The sequence below is a fragment of the Bacillus rossius genome, chromosome 15 (assembly GCF_032445375.1).
Source record: "Bacillus rossius redtenbacheri isolate Brsri chromosome 15, Brsri_v3, whole genome shotgun sequence".
In the NCBI taxonomy this organism is placed as follows: Eukaryota; Metazoa; Arthropoda; class Insecta; order Phasmatodea; family Bacillidae; genus Bacillus; species Bacillus rossius.
This window is the reverse complement of record NC_086342.1, coordinates 18,679,508-18,698,524: the sequence shown is the minus strand read 5'-3', so window position 1 is coordinate 18,698,524 and position 19,017 is coordinate 18,679,508.

The window sequence follows — 19,017 nt, the reverse complement described above, 5'->3', positions numbered from 1 at the left end:
GTGTCATCGTTTACATCGTCTATTTGTGGCTGTGTTTACCAATGTCTCTCTTTGTCTATAGCTGTTTACTGTTTCTTGTTGCAACACTTTCGTTGTCAATCCACCGTGCTTGTCTTGGATGGTATGTTTTTTTTCCTGACTAATTCCTTTCAGAGAATTTTCTGTGCTGTCTATGTTTCTAACTTTTTTTTTACATAGGCTAGTTTTGGCTTGTTTTCTGCGCGTTTGCATTTTTTTTAAATCTTTTTTGTCCGTTATTGAGGTATCTAATGACAAACAGTGTAGCCAGAAATGGAGTATGTTAAAAGAAAAAAAAACATCTTAAATAAATTACTAAGGGAATATCGGAAATAAGTATCGATCACGAATAAAAGATTAAAGTCTTAGAAAACGATGGAGGGTTTTGATATTGGAAAGGATCATTGACGTAATGGAAGGGTGGGGTCGTTAGCACAACGCCGAAATACCACAACGCCGAACGTACAATAACGCCGAATACCATAACGCTGAATGCCAAATTGACCGCAACGCCGACAGCTAGAAAACTGCTGTGTACCACAACGCCGAAATACAGTAACGCCGAAAAATGTTGCTGCGTGATGAGGGGGGGGGGGGACAGGAGCAAAATGAAAAACAACTGAATGAATTTGTTTGCTAACCTTACCTAACCTAACCTTTGTGGCAGTCCTGCAATGACATTTTTTTCGGCGTTGTGGTAATTCGGCGTTGTGTTACACAGCAGTTTTCTAGCTGTCGGCGTTGTAGTCAATTTGGCATTCGGCGTTATGGTTTTCGGCGTTATTGTACGTTCGGCGTTGTGGTATTTCGGCGTTGTGGTGCGTCCCGTGACGGGTGTCAGGGAAACCTAGAGAGGACGAACCTGTAAACGGCAACGTCCGTCGCGTTTCCGCGCTTGTTTGAAATCCCGGGTTCGACCCGGCGTGGTAGAAGAACCGGCGTCGCGCTGTTTGGAGGCGAATGAACTTATCACTCCACCACCACGTGGTGCCATCCCGTTCCGGAGACTCTGGTCAAGATAAAATGAGTTAACAACATGCGCTCGTCGGTTGCGTCTTGTTCGAGTTTTCCGTTCCGCCACGTTTCGCCGATCAGGATTACCCACAGTGCCTCAAGACAACTATTACTTGTTTTTTTTTCCACTCCCCTTTCTTCCCTAATCTCCCATTGTGATGCATCTCGACCCGTCGCTTGGAAATAATAAAAAAAAATCGAGATTTAACAAATAGATACAGGTCGGGCTTTAACCTTCTGGCGTCTTGCCAAAAAAAAAATTCATTTCACTCATCGCACGAAATTTGTACAATCGACACAAGTAATTAAAGGATCATTAAAATTAAAATTTACATATTCGATGTTTAAAAATGACTGACGCTGTAGTAGTCAAGCTAGCGAAAGTGTATCCAAACAAACCAATAGCCGCTGCCACACATTTTCATTTCCCAATATTGTGGCAATGTTATCCACTCGACACTTGCTCACACACTGTCAATATTTTTGAACTGGCACAGAAATATCCATGTAAAATTACAGATATTTGCAAATTGATACATTTACATAAAAACAACTGTAGCACCACAAAAACGTTTTTGCAGTTATACTGAGTTCAGATTCTTACCTGGGCAATAAAGCTTTATGTTGTCCCAGTACCTCCAATAGTTAAAGTTATTTGTAAACCGTTCCTTGAATAGCTTTCCAGTATTAACTGTGCACTTTAAAAAGCATAACAAAACCAAATATAGTTAATATTCAATTATCTTTTCCATGGTTTGGAAAACTTACGGTTGAATGGTATGTCTATTAAATTAAAAAAAAAAAATTGCACGTATTTTTGAAATATTACTCAGAACTATGTGAAAAACGTATTTAATAAATGCAAAAATAACCATATCAATGTGTTGTGCAAAGTAACTATATATTTTTCAGTTAGTATAGCAAATAATTTTTTGACAACTTGTTTTCCAAATGAATCTTTTCTTAAAGATCAGAAATTTATTTATGTTTAGACAACGGCAATATAAATGGCTCTTTTTAATATGGCGCAACGTCTATGTTTCTACTTATCCATACACATGTTCTACTAGCCTTATTTTCGGGTTATGCCTACCGAGGAAAGTTCAGTTTTTCATTAAGATGCAATTTATTTTTTATTTGGAGGTACTTATATTTATCAGCGAGATGATTTCTAAACGTTGTGTCGCAAGTTCGTAGCCCACCTCTGTAATAAGCGCGCATGGGGTGAAATAGTTTGTAAGATATCCCTCGGTAAGTTCACCTGCGTTTTTTCAGGACCTTTATACTATTAAATAAATAATAGATTATTTTTCAGCAGATGTTTTGTTCACTCGACAGCTCGTACGACGGTTCCAGCTGCTTTCAACACAACAAGGTGATATCCAAAAATTATGCCTTAAAGGTGTATTTCCCTCAATTATTTCATTTCTAATTTTTCGTGTTTTGCACATTTTAAAATATGTATAATTTAAAAATATTTATTTTTTCATTTTTTCAACAAAAAAGTCACTATTTAATTGTTTTTTTAAAAATTAAAAACAAATTGTTATATTAATCCTAGCACATGCTGAAAACATGGAATAATATATTAAACAGTTTTGGATTAACAGTTTGTATATAGTCTTCTTCCTCAAAATCTTAATTTTTAGTATCTACTATTTTATTTATTAAATCAATAAAATAAGTTTCCCCCAAAACCACAGAAACCTTAGTTTTTCAGTATATTAAAATATCCTAGTTTATACAAAATGGTTTCATGTTTTCAGTACATTCTGGGACTATAATAATAATTTCTTTTGAGTTATTTAATACCATTTACACATTAATTTTTTTACTTTAAAAAAACATTTTATAAACCAATGAATGTGATTATATTATGAATGTTTTAAATATACCTTTTAAAAACACAAAATATTAGAAGCTGGTTGAGCAAAATTATTTATAAGTTATGGAGAACTGTTAATGTAAGAACGCTGCGAAGTTGGTGCGCTGTACCACAAGAGCCAAAACAACCGGAACATTAGTTTTGTCATGCGAAAGGTCACATCCTAAAAGTTGTGTAATCAGAGTAGATGCCTCCATGGAACTGTGTAAATTGCTAATTTGTTTTAATCACGGAAACGCAAACTAATTAATTTTTTTCGTAGCTCCGAAGCTAATTGAAACCACCTGAAATATTTCACGTGCTTTGAAAGCTCGGTGATTAATTTTTCGTTTGGAATTATCAATTAACGCGAGTATCTCGAATCAGTGTTTAGAAGTATTTTTGTTTGGTTAATAACTGCAGGTTGAATCAAGATTTACTGTTTGTAGCTTTATCAGAGAGATTTATGTTCGTTCTGATTCTGCCGTACTTAAAAGATGTTTATAGTTCCCGACAAAACATTAGTTCCACAAATTGTAATGTTGGTAATATTTATCTGTATATTTTATTTTCATTAGTGACGTTGTTTTTAAAAAATAAAATCAATTTTTGAGTTTTTCTCGTGAAATGTTGGCTCCCGATTTTAGGTAAAATACCACTTCATTATTTAAATAATTAATTTGTTAAATAATGTGTTACCAAACTAGTTTTCAAACGAAACTCGCTAAAGTTCCAACACATTCATTAAGTAATGAGCTATTATTTCTAACCACGACCTACATCAGTTAACGTTATTAAACGTGCTGTCTGTCAATTAAAACAATTAGTATTTACATGACTTATGACAAATAAGAAATACTAATGTATTGAATGGTCCTAGGGCAATAAAACCGAAACAAACCTGCTGTGGACTACAAGTGTTTAGTGTGACCTTTAGGAGTGAATATTGTTTTTTTTGTGTCATATATATATATATAGTTATTTTTTTCAAAGAATACGTTGAAGTACAGTCAACAGAACGTTTGCAAGCACTGGCCAAATAATTGTATCCTGTCAGCTTATCATCTCAAAGATGGCTGCCTGATTAGAAATTTTTATTTAAAATTGGGGTTGCTCCTGGTGTAATAATGCATGCGTTTTGTGTTGTGTTATAGAGTTTAAGATGTAGGTCACATATTGTTGTACAGCTTTTACTATACCAATGATTCCACGTACTGTACTTCAACTGTAACCGGCCATTGCGTGTCTGCCACTTGTCTCATTTGCAAAATTTATCCTGGTTTGACACTTAAACGATAAAATTTCAAAATTAGTTACAAAATTTAGGCCTTCACAAAACGAGCGCAAAAAGTGTCACGGAAAGTTGAAAAGCTCTTCATTCGTTACTCTACCTTTTGGTACGCTCTGGTAAGTCATCGCCTCAACATCTGGCTGTTAAGGCCAGGTCTTCAAGGTATGCCAACCAACAGAACACAAGAACAGCAAAACGTAAAAAAAAAATCACAAAGACGTTTTCAAATGCCAGTTTATAAACTACGCAAGAAGCAGAAAACGCAACGCAAAAATTGGCCAACTTTCAACTCCCGGCGTTTCGGCTTGTGTTTCCGCCTTCCATATTTGAAGTTTTCCGAAAAAAAAACAGAAAAACTCAGGTTTTTATGTGCGTAGAAGGCCACGAAGTGGTTTTTATCACATGCATGACTTTTTTTACATGTAAAACATTCGCACAGTGAAACAAAATAACACTGTTAATTCAAATAATCTTTTTCGTTAATTAGCAATTGGTGATCTGTTGTGAGTTCGTGCTTTGTTGCGACGTTGCGTACCTTGCCTTAGTTTATAAACCCGCCCTTAAGAGATTTCGCTTAAATAAATTCGTAAAAACCGTGTCTGCATAAGGCAATCTTGGTGTGAATCTTTCAGTGAATTATAATGGTTACTTTCCACAAACTTCCGCCGCATTCTGGAGCGAAGTCGCGTATTAATTCCCGCCCCGTCGTTAATCTCCTGGCCACGCGCTTTCTCCGGGCAAACTGCCTCCCTAAAAAGGCAACGGGAAACCACGTAGCAGCGGGTACCTCATTACGTGCCCTCAATTACGATCAAAGCATGTGCCTTGCAGGCGTGTTTTCCTCAGACGACGTTCTTGCCAAGAATCAAATATTTGGAGTGCAACGTCTTAGATATCGTTAAACGGCTCTGGTGGGAGTAATTTCGTGAATGGAACGGAAATGTGTAACCACGGTGCTGCCATCTGTGGCGGATGGTGCGAACCAATGTCCGCAAAGCCAAAAGGAAACTTTATAGTAGACGGGCAGTATTTTAATGTTACCTGCGTAATACTGATTTGTAAATCGGCCTCCAGATAATCTCTTCTGCGCTAGATTTATGCGTTTCCACGTAACTAGCTCATCTTAATCCCGCCGTAAATGGTTCCGCATACGCAGGCTATATTTTCCAACTTTTTGAGGTGGACTTCGGAGAAAGACTGCCAATTGCAGTCGTTACCATGGAGCGACTTCTGGAAAATTTCCACCTTGTTTTTCGTTTCAAGAACCTATGCACCTCCAAAAAAAAAAGCACAGTTAACACAAAAGTTTATACGAGGGCCATTCTTAAAGTAAACTACGCTACCCATTTCCTCCGCCAGCCTGACGCTAACAGAAGCGAGTCGCAACGGTCGCTCACTGTCCGTAGCGTGACCTTCAACTGTTTTTTACTTAATTAAAGATACCGCCAAAGTTTGAGGTTCGTAGTAAAACACGATTTTTCTGAATGCGGAAAACGTACACCCCATCGAAATTACAGACTGATAACCAGAGGTTTATGGTAATGCGAGTAATGAATCTTAGGTTCGAAAATGGTGCGTCATGTTTAATGGCGGGCGATTTATGATGAACAACGCTCGGGCCGACCTTCAGTTGATACTGAGGAACTCAAATCAATGATTTAGAGAGAAATTCAACAGGATAGACGTTTTCGCCATATTTGGAAATGAAAACGAACTGAAAGATGGCATTAATGACTGGCTGAACAATTTGGCGGTAGCTGTGTATGCAGATGGCACAGAAAAGATCGTGATAGACTATTAAATTTTTTGTAAACTTTTATGGCCATTACGTAGAATAAATTTCAAAATTATCGTGTGTGCTGTAAAATAAGTAATCTTTCGTTTTGATACATAAAAAACATCAAGAGAAGCAAACCGTTCTCTACTTTTATAATGGCCCTCGTTTATTATATGTGTGTGTGTGTTTCTGGTTGTGAGTGAGGACGCGATACCTGGAGCAGAATTTTTACAAATTACTTCTACACTGATACAAAAATTACAGAGGTGTCAAACCTCGGTCGAGTTAGTTAGTGGGCAAAATTGAACCGAGCGGTAAATGTGGTGGACGTTGCTTGTAGCCCATAGGTTTTCTCGGGGTACTCCAGAGCCTCTATAAAAATTAAGTTTTTTCCGTACCCTTAAAATCCCAGTGTGTCTAAAATATTCGATAAACCTAATTTTTTCATGACTTTTTATTGATATCCTAAAACTGAAGTGTTTTACGACAAAAACTAAAAATAAAACGGCTAATTTTAAACTGCGAACCCCTTCATTTTGAGATATCAGTTAACACTAGGAGTTAAGTACAATTTTACATTTACATATTGATACAAAAACAATAAATAAATGTTCATTGAATTGATAAAACCATTTACGAACGATCAGCCATAAATATGTTATTAATTCAGTTTAATTCCTTGGCAAATATAAATGCCATACTATATAGAAACATGGTTTTTGTAAAACTACATCAGAAATATTGAAAATTTGTCAAACAAGTTGTTACACTTATTTTTGCATATATGGCTTACTTTTTGGAAATAATACTGAATATTTCTTGTGCTTACGAAAATTCGCGCTTAGTTTAAACTTTGCATTGATGTTTTATAAAGCATTAATTTTTTTACCATGGTAAAATAATCAATAATTTAAAATTATAACTTTTTTGTTTTATTATACTTATAACTGTGGGCAGTGAATGCTGGAAAGCTATTCAGGGAACGGTCTACAAAAAAAACTTAACTAATTAGTTACTGGGACGACACAAAACATAAATGTAAGGCTAAAAATCCGAACCCAGTATTACGTCAAACCTATTTTTTTGTAGCGATACAGTTTTTATCCTGTTAATGTACTAATTTACCGATATCTGTCGTTTTACATGATTATTTCAGTACCATTTACAAAAAAAACTGTGTATATAAGACAGATAATTTATAAAACGTCTTTCTTAAGTACAGATTTTTCGTCAGAGCGAAGTGAGGTCCTACTGTGAATAAAACTTAGCTTGGAAAACAAGTTGTACCGCGCACAACTCAAACTTCTATAGCATGAGCCAATTTTTCGCTTTTATTTTTTCCCGCCAACTTATAAATCCTGCGCATTCACAGGAGAGACGGTAACTCAATGGGAGCCCTTAATATTTCACGTGAGCAACTATTCCCCGCGTTATATTAATTTGTGTTCTTGCTATGCTACCTGGATTTAAATTTATGGTTCCAGCCTGTAAGTTATGTCCCACCGCAAAGGTTTAACTGATAATATTTTATTTATTTATTACGGCTTTTTTTCTTTGCTCACAAATGAAGTCGTTTGTTACCTGGATCCGGTATTAAAAACAACTCAACACTAAACCGTTATTTTCAATAGCAAAATAATACTTAGTTACTGAACATTCTTTGTACTACCTGTTGCTTACTGGTATGACAAAAGAAAACAAAATGAGTTTAGTTCAGATCCGTGCAATTCAGTGAATTGACGGAATTTAAATATTCAAGTGTTGCCGTTCTTCAGAGACATTCAGTCAACTTTTCACCGTTCTCGTCTTGACGTCCATTGTCGTTATTTTAAGCATTTTGCATTTTTGTTACGTATTTTCAGTTTCTTCGACCGTAAAGTCCTTAGGAACGGAGATCTGCAAGTTGCAAAAATAAACGAAACAAAAAAACATTACAGTATTTCCCCTGAGTGATTCGCGAATCTGGAAAACTCGAAACTAGTCCTACATATAGGCGGGGTTTTAAACACCGTTTCTTTTCGAATACGAGTTTGTTTATTACTGGCCAAGCGTGTTATAAAAAATATTGGAGTCACTAAATAAGTATTTTTTATGAATAGATAAAACTTATATATGTTTGTTGTGATAAAAATATTTATAAATAGCAATGCCATCTATTACGATATAAATTTGCTTGAATCAATTATTTACACTTATTTAATAACATAAGCATTGTATACATAAGCATCGTTAAAATTGTATGTATTTGTTTCCTTTACACTGTATTTTTTTAATGAAACATAAATATTCATTTAAATTTTCAGATATTTGTAAATTTTTACATTTACACGAAAACAATTGTATCACTACAAAACATTGTTTGAAGCAATACTTGTTTATGATTATTAACTGTTAATTTATGTTTTGTGTTGTTCCAGTAGGTACCTTCAGTATTTAAAAATTATTTCTAAACTGTTCCCTGCATAGCTTTCCAGTATTATGTGGTATTCCGGTATTCCAGTATTCAATTATTCTGTGTAACTTTTTCAGTTTGTAGACATATGCATCGTTGAAATTGTAGGTATTTGTTTCCAGTAAATTTACGTGATTTACAGGCTACCGTGATTTTTCTGTCACATGTGCCGAGGTTTCCTCCAAAAAAAAACTTCATTCAGGTGGGTCGCCATTGTTGCCAGCACCTCAGGAACCGGACTTAATCGCGACCCAGTTTCGTAAGGAATTAATTCTCCCCGATCATACGCAGCTTCGAAGATTTCGCAAAAGTAAAAGTTGCGTGTTCTCGCGAACTATGTGCCTGATCTGCGGAGTATACGAGGTACAAATTACTTCTATGTACAACACCGTGCGTGATTTTGTACACAGCAAAAAGAAAGAAAAAAACTTTTCTCGGGTTAACACGTAGCAAACAGTTCGGCTGCGTATCGTTGAATTTCGGCTGTTGAGTAACTCGAGTATAAGCGCACCAACTTTTTTATCCACACCGCGCACAAAGCAGAAGTGAAAAAAAAAATAATTGTTTGGAAAGTGGTAGGGAGGAAAATGAGAAAGAGACGAGACTAGTGTACAGTGTGGTAATCAGAAACCGCGCGCGCCAGCCGTTAGACGCGAACAGCGGTGCATAATTAAACTTAATGGCCCGCGATGGAGGAAACACCTACAATTGAGCCCCGTTGGTAAGTATACAGCGCTGTAAGCCAAGCTCGATCAGGCGAATATCAAACAGCCCACGGCTACGCTGTTAGAAGTATACAGCAAAACATTTTTGGACTATTCGAAGAAGATTAACTTCTCAAAAAAACGAAATGTTCTCCGTTGGCTCTTTGCATGAACTGCGTCTTATTCCGACATCATTCGGATGTTTCTTACAATGGAGAAGATTGATTTTAAGCATTTTTATGGACATGCGCAATTGCTGGTTTTAACTGTGTGTCATAGAGAAACCAAAATAAATGAAAAAAATCAATACTCAAACAAACAAGAAAATCAGCCAAAATCATTTAAAGTCGAAATTTGCGTATGTATAGACAGCGCAGAAGGAGTAAGAAGGAAGAGTAAGTCGTAGAAGGAGTAAGTCGGAATTTTGGCTTGTTTTTCGGTGTATTTGAGTATTCATCTTCAGTGACCATTCTCGTGGTTTCTCTATGGTATACAGTAACAACCTTCAATGGCATAAAAATTTATTGAATAAATTTATAGTTTTGTGAGCTCCATTGTAAACAATGTTAACACGCCCGTGGAAGGAAAAATGAGTTTTGAATAAACAAGACTTTAAAGATTTTGTCGACACTTTAAAAAGTTTCTTGCCAGCCTATATAACTTCATGCTGAAATAAATTTAACTCCGTACCCCTATATAGCCAAACACTGTACATTTTTTTAATGAAACATAAATATTCATTTAAATTTTTATATTTTTTTAAAACTGTACATTTACATGAAAACAACTGCAACACTATAAAACCGTGTTCGCATTTATACTGGGTTATGATTCTTTACAGTTTATTTATGCTTTGTGTTATTCCAGTACCTTCAGCATTTAAAAATTATTTATAAACAGTTCTCTGAATAGCTTTCTAGTATTAACTGCGCACATAATAAGCATGAGACAACCATCTAAAGTAGAATTGTTGAATATTTGATAATTTCCTGAATGGTTAAAAAAAAATATGCGTGAATGAAAATTTATATAAAAAATATAAAATTCTCGCTAAGTTTTGAACAAAACCCTCAGCATTTAATCCATGTAAAAATAACCATAGCCATTTGTAGTACATAGTTACGCTATGTTTCTTGTAGTATTACAGTCTGTTTCTTGGCAACTGGTTTCTAAAGGATTTTTTTTTTAAGTACAGAAGATTTTTTTTTTCTGTGTAGGATAATTTGTGACCAGTGATGTTTGTTTGTACGAGGTGAACGCACTTAACAGTGTATCTGATACGGACGAGAAATAGCGGGCCCTTGCTCCCGAATACAGTAATTTTCCGTCCGCGCACGACAATCTCGAAGCAGGTTTGTTAAAGCCGGACATATCACCTGCAACACAATAACGTACAATCATTGGCGCCAATAGACACTGTCTGGTCTCACGCCGTCGATAAAAGAATAATCCACTGCAAACATGTTTGGCACCATATATTCCGTTTTGATTTTTAATCATCTGAATGGACACATTAGTCATCACTTCTTCTCTTCCGGACGCTACAAGATTTTAAGTTTATAAATTTTAAAAAAATGGATCCATTTAGTATTGCAAATTTTCAAATCACTAAATTAAAAAGGTTTTTTATTGTTTTGGAATTTTTTTTAAATATAAGATATTGGTTTTCGTTTCTTTATTTACTAGTTTCATAAAGTTGCCATAGGCAAAGTAAATTTATTTTTTTTGTTGAATTATTTTTTTAATCTAATTTTATTTTTCATGGTAAATAATGTGTTCTATCTCTACTTTTGTAGATCAACTTAACCAGAATAATGTCAACATTAAGTGGTAAAAATCTCAAGGCATTTGCTTAAGTAGTAACTGATAACACGGGAAAGTTTTTCTAGAAACCTACTTATTTTTCAGAAATCGGAGACATTCTGAGCACACGCTAAGTTTATTGCGGCAAAATAATTTCCTATTTTCTCTTTTACTATTATAGGTAATGTAATTAAACAGTAAAAGTATATACTATCACACATTATGTGTTGAATGGTCGAGTTTCAAGAAGTTTTTATAATCACAATACATTTTTCTAGTTAAAAATTTTCCCTTTTTATTTTTCCCTGCAGTTTCGTAGGTGTGCAAGTGTTGCCTCCTGATAGGGAAACAAGGGATTTAGTTAGAGCGACACAAGAAAACTATTGCCGAACACACAGGATGTTATGTAAATTAAGTTCTTAAAATGTTCCAGGAGTTAATATAATTTTTTAAAACATTTCCAACAAGAAATAGGTACTTCGACATCTACCTTCGCCTGTAGGCTGTGCCGAAAGGGATTTATAAAAAAAACAATTGAAAAGATAATCAAATACTCAACAATTTTACTATATTTGTTGCATAACGCTCATTATGTGCGCAGTTAATACTGGGAAGCCATTCAGGGAAAGGTTTTACAAATAACTTACACTGTTGGAGATACTGGGACAACACAAAGCATTGAAACCAGTATGACTGCAAACACTGTTTGGTAGTGAAACAGTTTTTTTTTTTCATTTAATTGTACAAATTTAAAAACATCTTTAATTTTACATTAATATTTCTGTTCCATATATGTACAGTGCGAGGTAAAAAAACGTTGTCGTGAACTCTCATGACGATTCCCAACTCCATCGCAGGCAAAGCTGGAGCTAGGGACTGGAAAAAAAAATCGTGGTTTCGACGACCTACAGGTTAGACTACACAGTCCTCAGCATACTCGGGAAAATAACGCCTTTTCACTGGCTGCTGACTTTCGAGTAGTCTCAACTAGTTTGCTTGTTAAACGATACTTCTTTGGTTGAGTATTTCCCATTGGCCCAGAGTCGTCCGGATTAACAGTGAACCAATAACTAGAGACCGGAAAAATTCGCGGATTCATTTCGCGTTCTGCCAGAATCCAATCAACTGTACCTTCATATTACTTCTGTTATTGGCTCACAGTTTATCTTAAGGACTTACAGCCAATGAAAAACCTTCAACCATACAAGTATCGAATCGGAAGCATCCCAGTTGACGGGTCTCACAAGTCAGTAGCCAATGAGCATGTGGCATTGGCCCGAGTATGTAGGGGATTGTGGAGTCCATCCTAGAGGTCATTGAAACCGCGAATTTTTCCAGTCCCTACCGATAACAAAAGCATCTTAAAGGTGTATGTATTTGGATTTTAGCGTATCGCGAAATGAATCCGCGGATTTTTCCGGTCTGTAGCTGGAGCTCACATCGTTAGACGCAGCGGAGACGTTCCAGGGCTCTGTGAGCTGGAGTGGAAGAGAAGCTAAGGGGGAGGAGGGGTTTCAGGGGCCAGGGATGGCAGCGAGAGCGACGGGGGATTCGCTCGCGTGCGTCCAGACAGTAAACCGGCCGCCACGGGGTGCGCGGCGAGACGAACAACTCCAGGCATAGCCGCCGTCGACGACGCCAACGCGAGACAGTTTACAACACACGCTTCCTCTACATCCGGCGACGCGTGTGTGTGTGTGTATGTATGTGTGAGTGTGTGTGTGTGTGGGCGAGGCGGGACCATAAGCGCGACGCTTGCCGCTTCATCTGGCTCCTAGCAGTCTCCACGCACAAGGCTCTGTAGGGTCGTTACCGCAACGCCGAAATACCATAACGCCGAATGACGAAATTGACCACAACGCCGACAGCTAGAAAACTGCTGTGTACCACAACGCCGAAATAACAACTGAATGCATTTGTGTGTTTCTTAAATGTACCTTAACGCCGAAATACCACAATCAAACCTAACCTTACCTAACCTAACCTAACCTAGCGTAATATAACCTAACCTAACTTAACCTAGTCTAACCTAACCTAACCTTTGTGGCAGTCCTGCAATGTCATTTTTCGGCGTTAGTGTATTTCGGCGTTGTGGTACACAGCAGTTTTATAACTGAAGGCGTTGTGGTCAATTTGGCCTTTCGGCGTTGTGGTGCGTCCCCGGCTCTGTACTATACCCCGTCGTTCATGGGGCGAACCTCGAGACATTAATGTTCGCAGTGCTTTCACGGCCATTGTCTGAAGTAGCTTGGCTTGTGGGTTGTAGCCGCGTCCTTGGCGAATAATTCACCGACGTTTCGGTTGACATTGCAGTCGCCATCATCAACGTGGACCGAAACGTCGGTGAATTATTCGCCAAGTACGCGGCTACAGCCCATAAGCCAAGCTACTTCAGACCATGGCCGTTAAAGCACTGCAAACATTTTTAAAGAACCTCTATGGGGAGGAAATTGCTACCTTAGATGATGGCGACTGCAATGTCGACCGAAACGTCGGGGAATTATTCGCCAAAGATGCGGCTACGTCCCAGAAGCCAAGCTACTTCAAGACTATTTGATCGGTGGACTTCGAACAGACTGAAAAAAAATCACACGAAAACTTCACGAATTTTTAAAACAAAAAAAAAATTCTGATTTTTTTTTTGTCACAACAGTCCGGTGGATGACAGACGACGTGTGTAAATTTAACGTTAGGTGCAGATATTACTACAGTAAAAATATCTCCGTAATGTATTTTTAAAAATCTTACCTTTGTTGTTACACAAAAATGTATTGCAATCATTGACTTATTAGCGTTTCAAATTTCCTAATAATAATTTTTAAAAAACGTATTGGTCAGATAATTAACACATTTTATAGTGTAAACATATTTTATTGTGTAGTGCCACTCCACTGAACTACGTTTACAGTCGCACCCTCGCTTTTGTTGAGAGCATAAAGCTGTCCGTTATTATTTGAGTTGAAATTTGGAACCCGTGACCATTTTATGCAATATGCTCTCATGGATCTTTAAAGAACACGTAGACAGAATCTCAAACGTACTAAAAATGTACAGTAATGCGAGGCTTAGTTAAGTCCAAAAATAAGTTCTATTAATATTATTTTTATTGTTTTTACTGGGATGATTTTTTTTTTTTTCATTTTGGTACCAACATTAAGGCATTTACAGTAGTTAGAGGGAAATTGTTCATGCGCGACTTGAAAATAACGTATTGGCCATGTAAGGAAGTTGGTTGTTATTTTATGTATTTTTTAAGAGAAGTATTTATAGGGATCGGAAAAATTCGCGGGTTCAGTGACCTGTAGAATGAACTCCATAGTTATACGTACTCTGTCAAATGTCACCCACCCATTGGCTGCTGTCTTGTGAGACGCCCCAACTTAGCAGCCTGTGATTCGATGAAGCGTTGGTTGGGTTTTTCTCATTGGCCCAGAGTCATCCAGGTGAGTTGCGAGCCAATAGCAGAGGCAGCACTGAGGAATAACTATTTGCATTTTAGCCTATCGCGAAATGAATTCGCGAATTTTTTCGGTCTCTAACTATTTATATATGACTAAATGATGTAAATATTTGTTTTTGTTTTAATTATGTGACCGCTTGGACTGGCTTCTCTTAGTAATATACGCATAGTTGTGTTGCTGTTGGCAAAGTAAGTTATGACGCCACTGGTGGCAGGGCTATCAAAATGCCATATTGAATCAAAACGACAATCAGGGAGTCCTTCCAGGGCAGCTTCTATTTTAAGTGTGTAACCACGACTCTGCTGGTATATCCGGAAATTAAAACTATTTAACTAGGCATCCATTGTTGTAAACCGGCCTAGATATTGCTGGAAGGACCAGTTTTCTGACAATATCCGTGCCAAAAGTGTGTTAACAGTGAAAGGCTGATTCGGCGGCTTATATAATCCGTAGCTTCCATGGTTAACGGCAGATCTGTACCGACAACACTTAATTTGCAGGTTAATTCAAAAGTTCCTGGCCCTAAATTCCCTTAATTTATGAAAGTTTGAGATTTTGTTGCACTAATTAACATATTTTTTTACCTCAATGTAATATTAAATATTATAATTATAATGCAAAATCAGTCCGATTCAACGGTGGTCTGGAAAGAGAGTTTTTGCGAATAACTACCCTGAGATATTAGTCGAGAGCAAATAAAACTGTCTTTGATGGTGAGTGACTCAAATTCTAAAGATTTTTTTGACAGTTATTTTTGTGATTGAAGCTTTATAAATCAATAATTTGTTTGTTACCAGCGTATTTGCTTTGTTTTTTTTTTTCCACAGCCACTACGACAGTAGTTAATATTTGAGTATGTGCAAGGGATATAACAATATTTAATACATACTTTGTCTATGCCAAGAGAAAAAAAAACAGAACTAAAAATTAATTAGTTTAGATTAAATCTGCATTATTACCATTATATTTGCCTGGATGTGTATTTGTGTTGATATTATGTATAGTGTTATTGTGTATTATTGTTTGTTGTTATGTGTGTCACTACGCAAGCATCAAACAAATTAAAACTCAGCTTATTGATTGCACAAATGATAGCTATTTTATTGTATTGAACTCCATCCATTCCACACTCAGACACTTGTGTATTCAATATAAGAAGCAGATAATTTTACACACACTTGGTATTCTAGAAATGAGTAATTTAACATGCTGCTAATCGTTATAAAATCAAACGAGACAAGACCCAGTACTCTCATTTATAGCATTTTTTTGTGGCACACCTGTAAACATTGTGCCATAAGGTAAATCATTTATTTGCCACTTAAGGGGCTTTGCCACTGTTCCACTTAAAAGCAATAGTATCAAGATTAAAACATACACACTTTATCTGTATAATTTTTTAAACGGTTTTGTTATGAAAAAAATCATTTTTTGCACTTGAAAAATTATTGTGTTTTTATATTTATTAAAACCGTTTGGAAATAATCACACACTTTTCTTCAATTTTAATATTTAAGTAATATCTTGAAACTGTGTAATGCAACCGCTAGTCGTATATTTAAAAAAAAAATGTGTCGGGGTTAGAATGTTTAACGAAAAACTGAATATAATCCTTATTTATCTATGTGTTTAAAAACTGTTGCTCACAAATTGCTGGTCAAATGTCACAGAATGATCGTCTGTTAGTTAATAACATTCCTTGGTTAATATAGTTAGGTACTTACTGAACACTGTCAACAGATGTTTGATACATCGCCAAATTTCATTGGCTGAAGCTAACCAGTAAGATTCGAATCGTGAACCGACTTCGCACAGGTCGTGTACACAGTAGTGCTTGTTTTATTTTATTTTTTAATTGCTAGGGACCGGAAAATTCGTGGGTTCAATGACCTCTATGATTAACTACATAGTCTACGTACACTCGGTCAAATGCCACCCACTCATTGGCTTCTGTCTTGTGAGACGTCCCCAACGTAGCAGCCTGTGATGCGATAAAGCTTTGGTCGGGCGTTTCTCATTGGCCCAGAGTCATCCAGGTGAGTTGTGAGAGAATAGCAGAGGCAGCACTGAGGTATAACTATTTGCATTTTAGCCTATCGCTAAATGAATTCGCGAATTTTTCCGGTCTCTATTTATTTATTTTTTAATTGCGAACCCGGGCTTAAAAGGGCGACGTTCTTGCTAACGGCGTAGCGTAGCGAATGGATGTTACGTATCAGCCGTTACGCGTAACGGGGGGGAAGAGATGACTAATAGGCGGGCAGGGACGCGCCGCCATTAGCAGCAACATGTCGGCCCATTAGAAACGACGCGGAGTCCCTGTGCTACCGATCCGGGGCGGTTTTGTTAGAAAGATTCCGTGCGGCGAGCGTTGCGCGACTAATGACACTCGGTGTGTTTATTAATCAGCCGGCCGGCGACACGTCTGCTGCCTGTCACACAGGGTAGGCCCGAGTTCGACAAGACGAACTTTGCTTCGGCCGCGTCGCTCGGGCGTCATCCGGGGGTGGCCAATGGGCGGAGTTGCCTACCCAGCATTTGGCCACCTACTTTCGAAGTAAAAATATCAATAATTAGTAGGGACCGGAAAAATTCGCGGGTTCCATGACCTCTAGGATGAACTTTATATAGTTCTAAGTACACTCAGTCAAATGCCACCCTCTCATTGGCTGCTGTCTTGTGAAGGTGTCCCAAAGTAGCGGCCTGTGATTCGATAAAGCTACGGTTGAGTGTTTCTTACTGGCCCAGAGTCATCCAGGTGAGTTGTGAGCCAATAGCAGAGGCAGCACTAAGGTATGACTATTTGAATTTCAGGCTGTCGCGAAATGAATCCGCGAATTTTTCCGGTCTCTAATAATTAGAGACCGGAAAAATTCTGCGGTTTCATTTCGCGATAGGATTGAATCCAAATGCGTTTAACCCTTTGCTGCTTCAGTGATTGGATTACAGGTTTTCTGAAGGACTCTCAGCGAATGAATAATCCTCAACGAAATAAGTATCGAATCAAAACCATTTTAGTTAATAGGTGTCACGAGTCAGTAGCCAATGAGCAGATGTAATTTGCCCGGATGCATAGAGGATCTTGGAGTCTATCCCTGTAGGTCACTGAATTCGCGAATTTTTCCGGTCCCTATCAATAATTTACAAGCAATTGTAAAATGAAATTTTACAAGCGTGGCACTATCTTTATTCATTATTAATCGAGTCTCGTTTAGCGCAGAAAAAAAAACTTGTTTATTGGGACTTGTATATTACAATGTTAAATAGAAAATGTTGGATAGTGAAACTATTCAGAAAAATTCTTTTAAAAAAGACAATTTAATGCTAGTTTTTTTTTAATATACACACCCTCAGACAAGCTGTACGCCTTGCCACCCCAAGTAAATATCTGAAATTACGTCTGTGGCTGCATGTTCATTACGAGATAAATAATTTGAAAAGCGTCTGTACGAATGCTGGCAAATTTGTTTCTCCAGGTTTACATTAAGTGTTTTTGATATTTCGTGCCTATAAAACTACGTTAAAACGCACTTTCAAGTAAACTAAATATATTTTTAATTTTTTTAACGCATGCATCGGCTGAAATGTAATTTATGAACAAACTAATGTGTATTTGCTTACATTAGCCGATTTTTATAGTTATGTTTGATATGGAGGTATTAGTTATGGAGTGAGGGTCGATTTTAAGGCCAAATTCGCTCTCTGTTTGGAAAACCGTATCTGTATAAAGACTAACGCTAGATGTTAGTTTAATTTTTTGAGTCGCCAAGAATTATCGTAAAAATGCCATAATGAGGTATTGTCAAACAAAGTATTTTTTACAACATATCAGCAATATTAGTTATATATCAGTTATGGTAGTGTTTCCCTAGGCAAGTATACTTCCTTATAGTTAGAACTGAACGACATCTTTATTGTAAATAATAAAGTGTTTGAGATCGAACACTGGAGATTTGGATTATGTTTTATTGAATGAAGTTCTACAGCCACAGAAAATGTTATCGCCGTAGCAAAATTATTTTATTGAAATAATTGCAGGTAGTAACACGCCAAAAAATAGTGTTGAATATAAATTTGTTATACCCAAAAATTTCAGTGACATAATATTCCTACAGTAACAAAATTCGCGGTGGTTTCAGAAATTTGGTCAAGTAGCTATGCATAATTCAGACGCTGCTTTACCGTAAATAATTTCTCAGTTATCTGATATATCTATAGGGCCTATATAGATAAAAACGGATGTTGATATGTATGACGTCGATAAACTCCGACACAGTTTGACCGACACCGTTTGACCGATCGCCATGAAAGTTGGCATATCTAAGTGTTTTATTTTAATGGATAAGGTTTTTATGCTATCCACTTTTTGTAACTGGCCACTAGATGGCGCTGCAGTACATAAACATCTACATAGTTCAACCGATCGCCATTGAAAATTTGGAATGGATAGATATTTGAACACGGAGAATATTTTCGCGATGGTCATTTTGCTATAACTCGCCGCTAGATGACGCTGCAGCGCATTCAACTTCTAAACCGTTCAACCGATCACCATATGTAGAGACCGGAAAAATTCACGAATTCATTTCGCGAAAGGCTAAAATACAAATAGTTATAACTCAGTGCTGCCTCT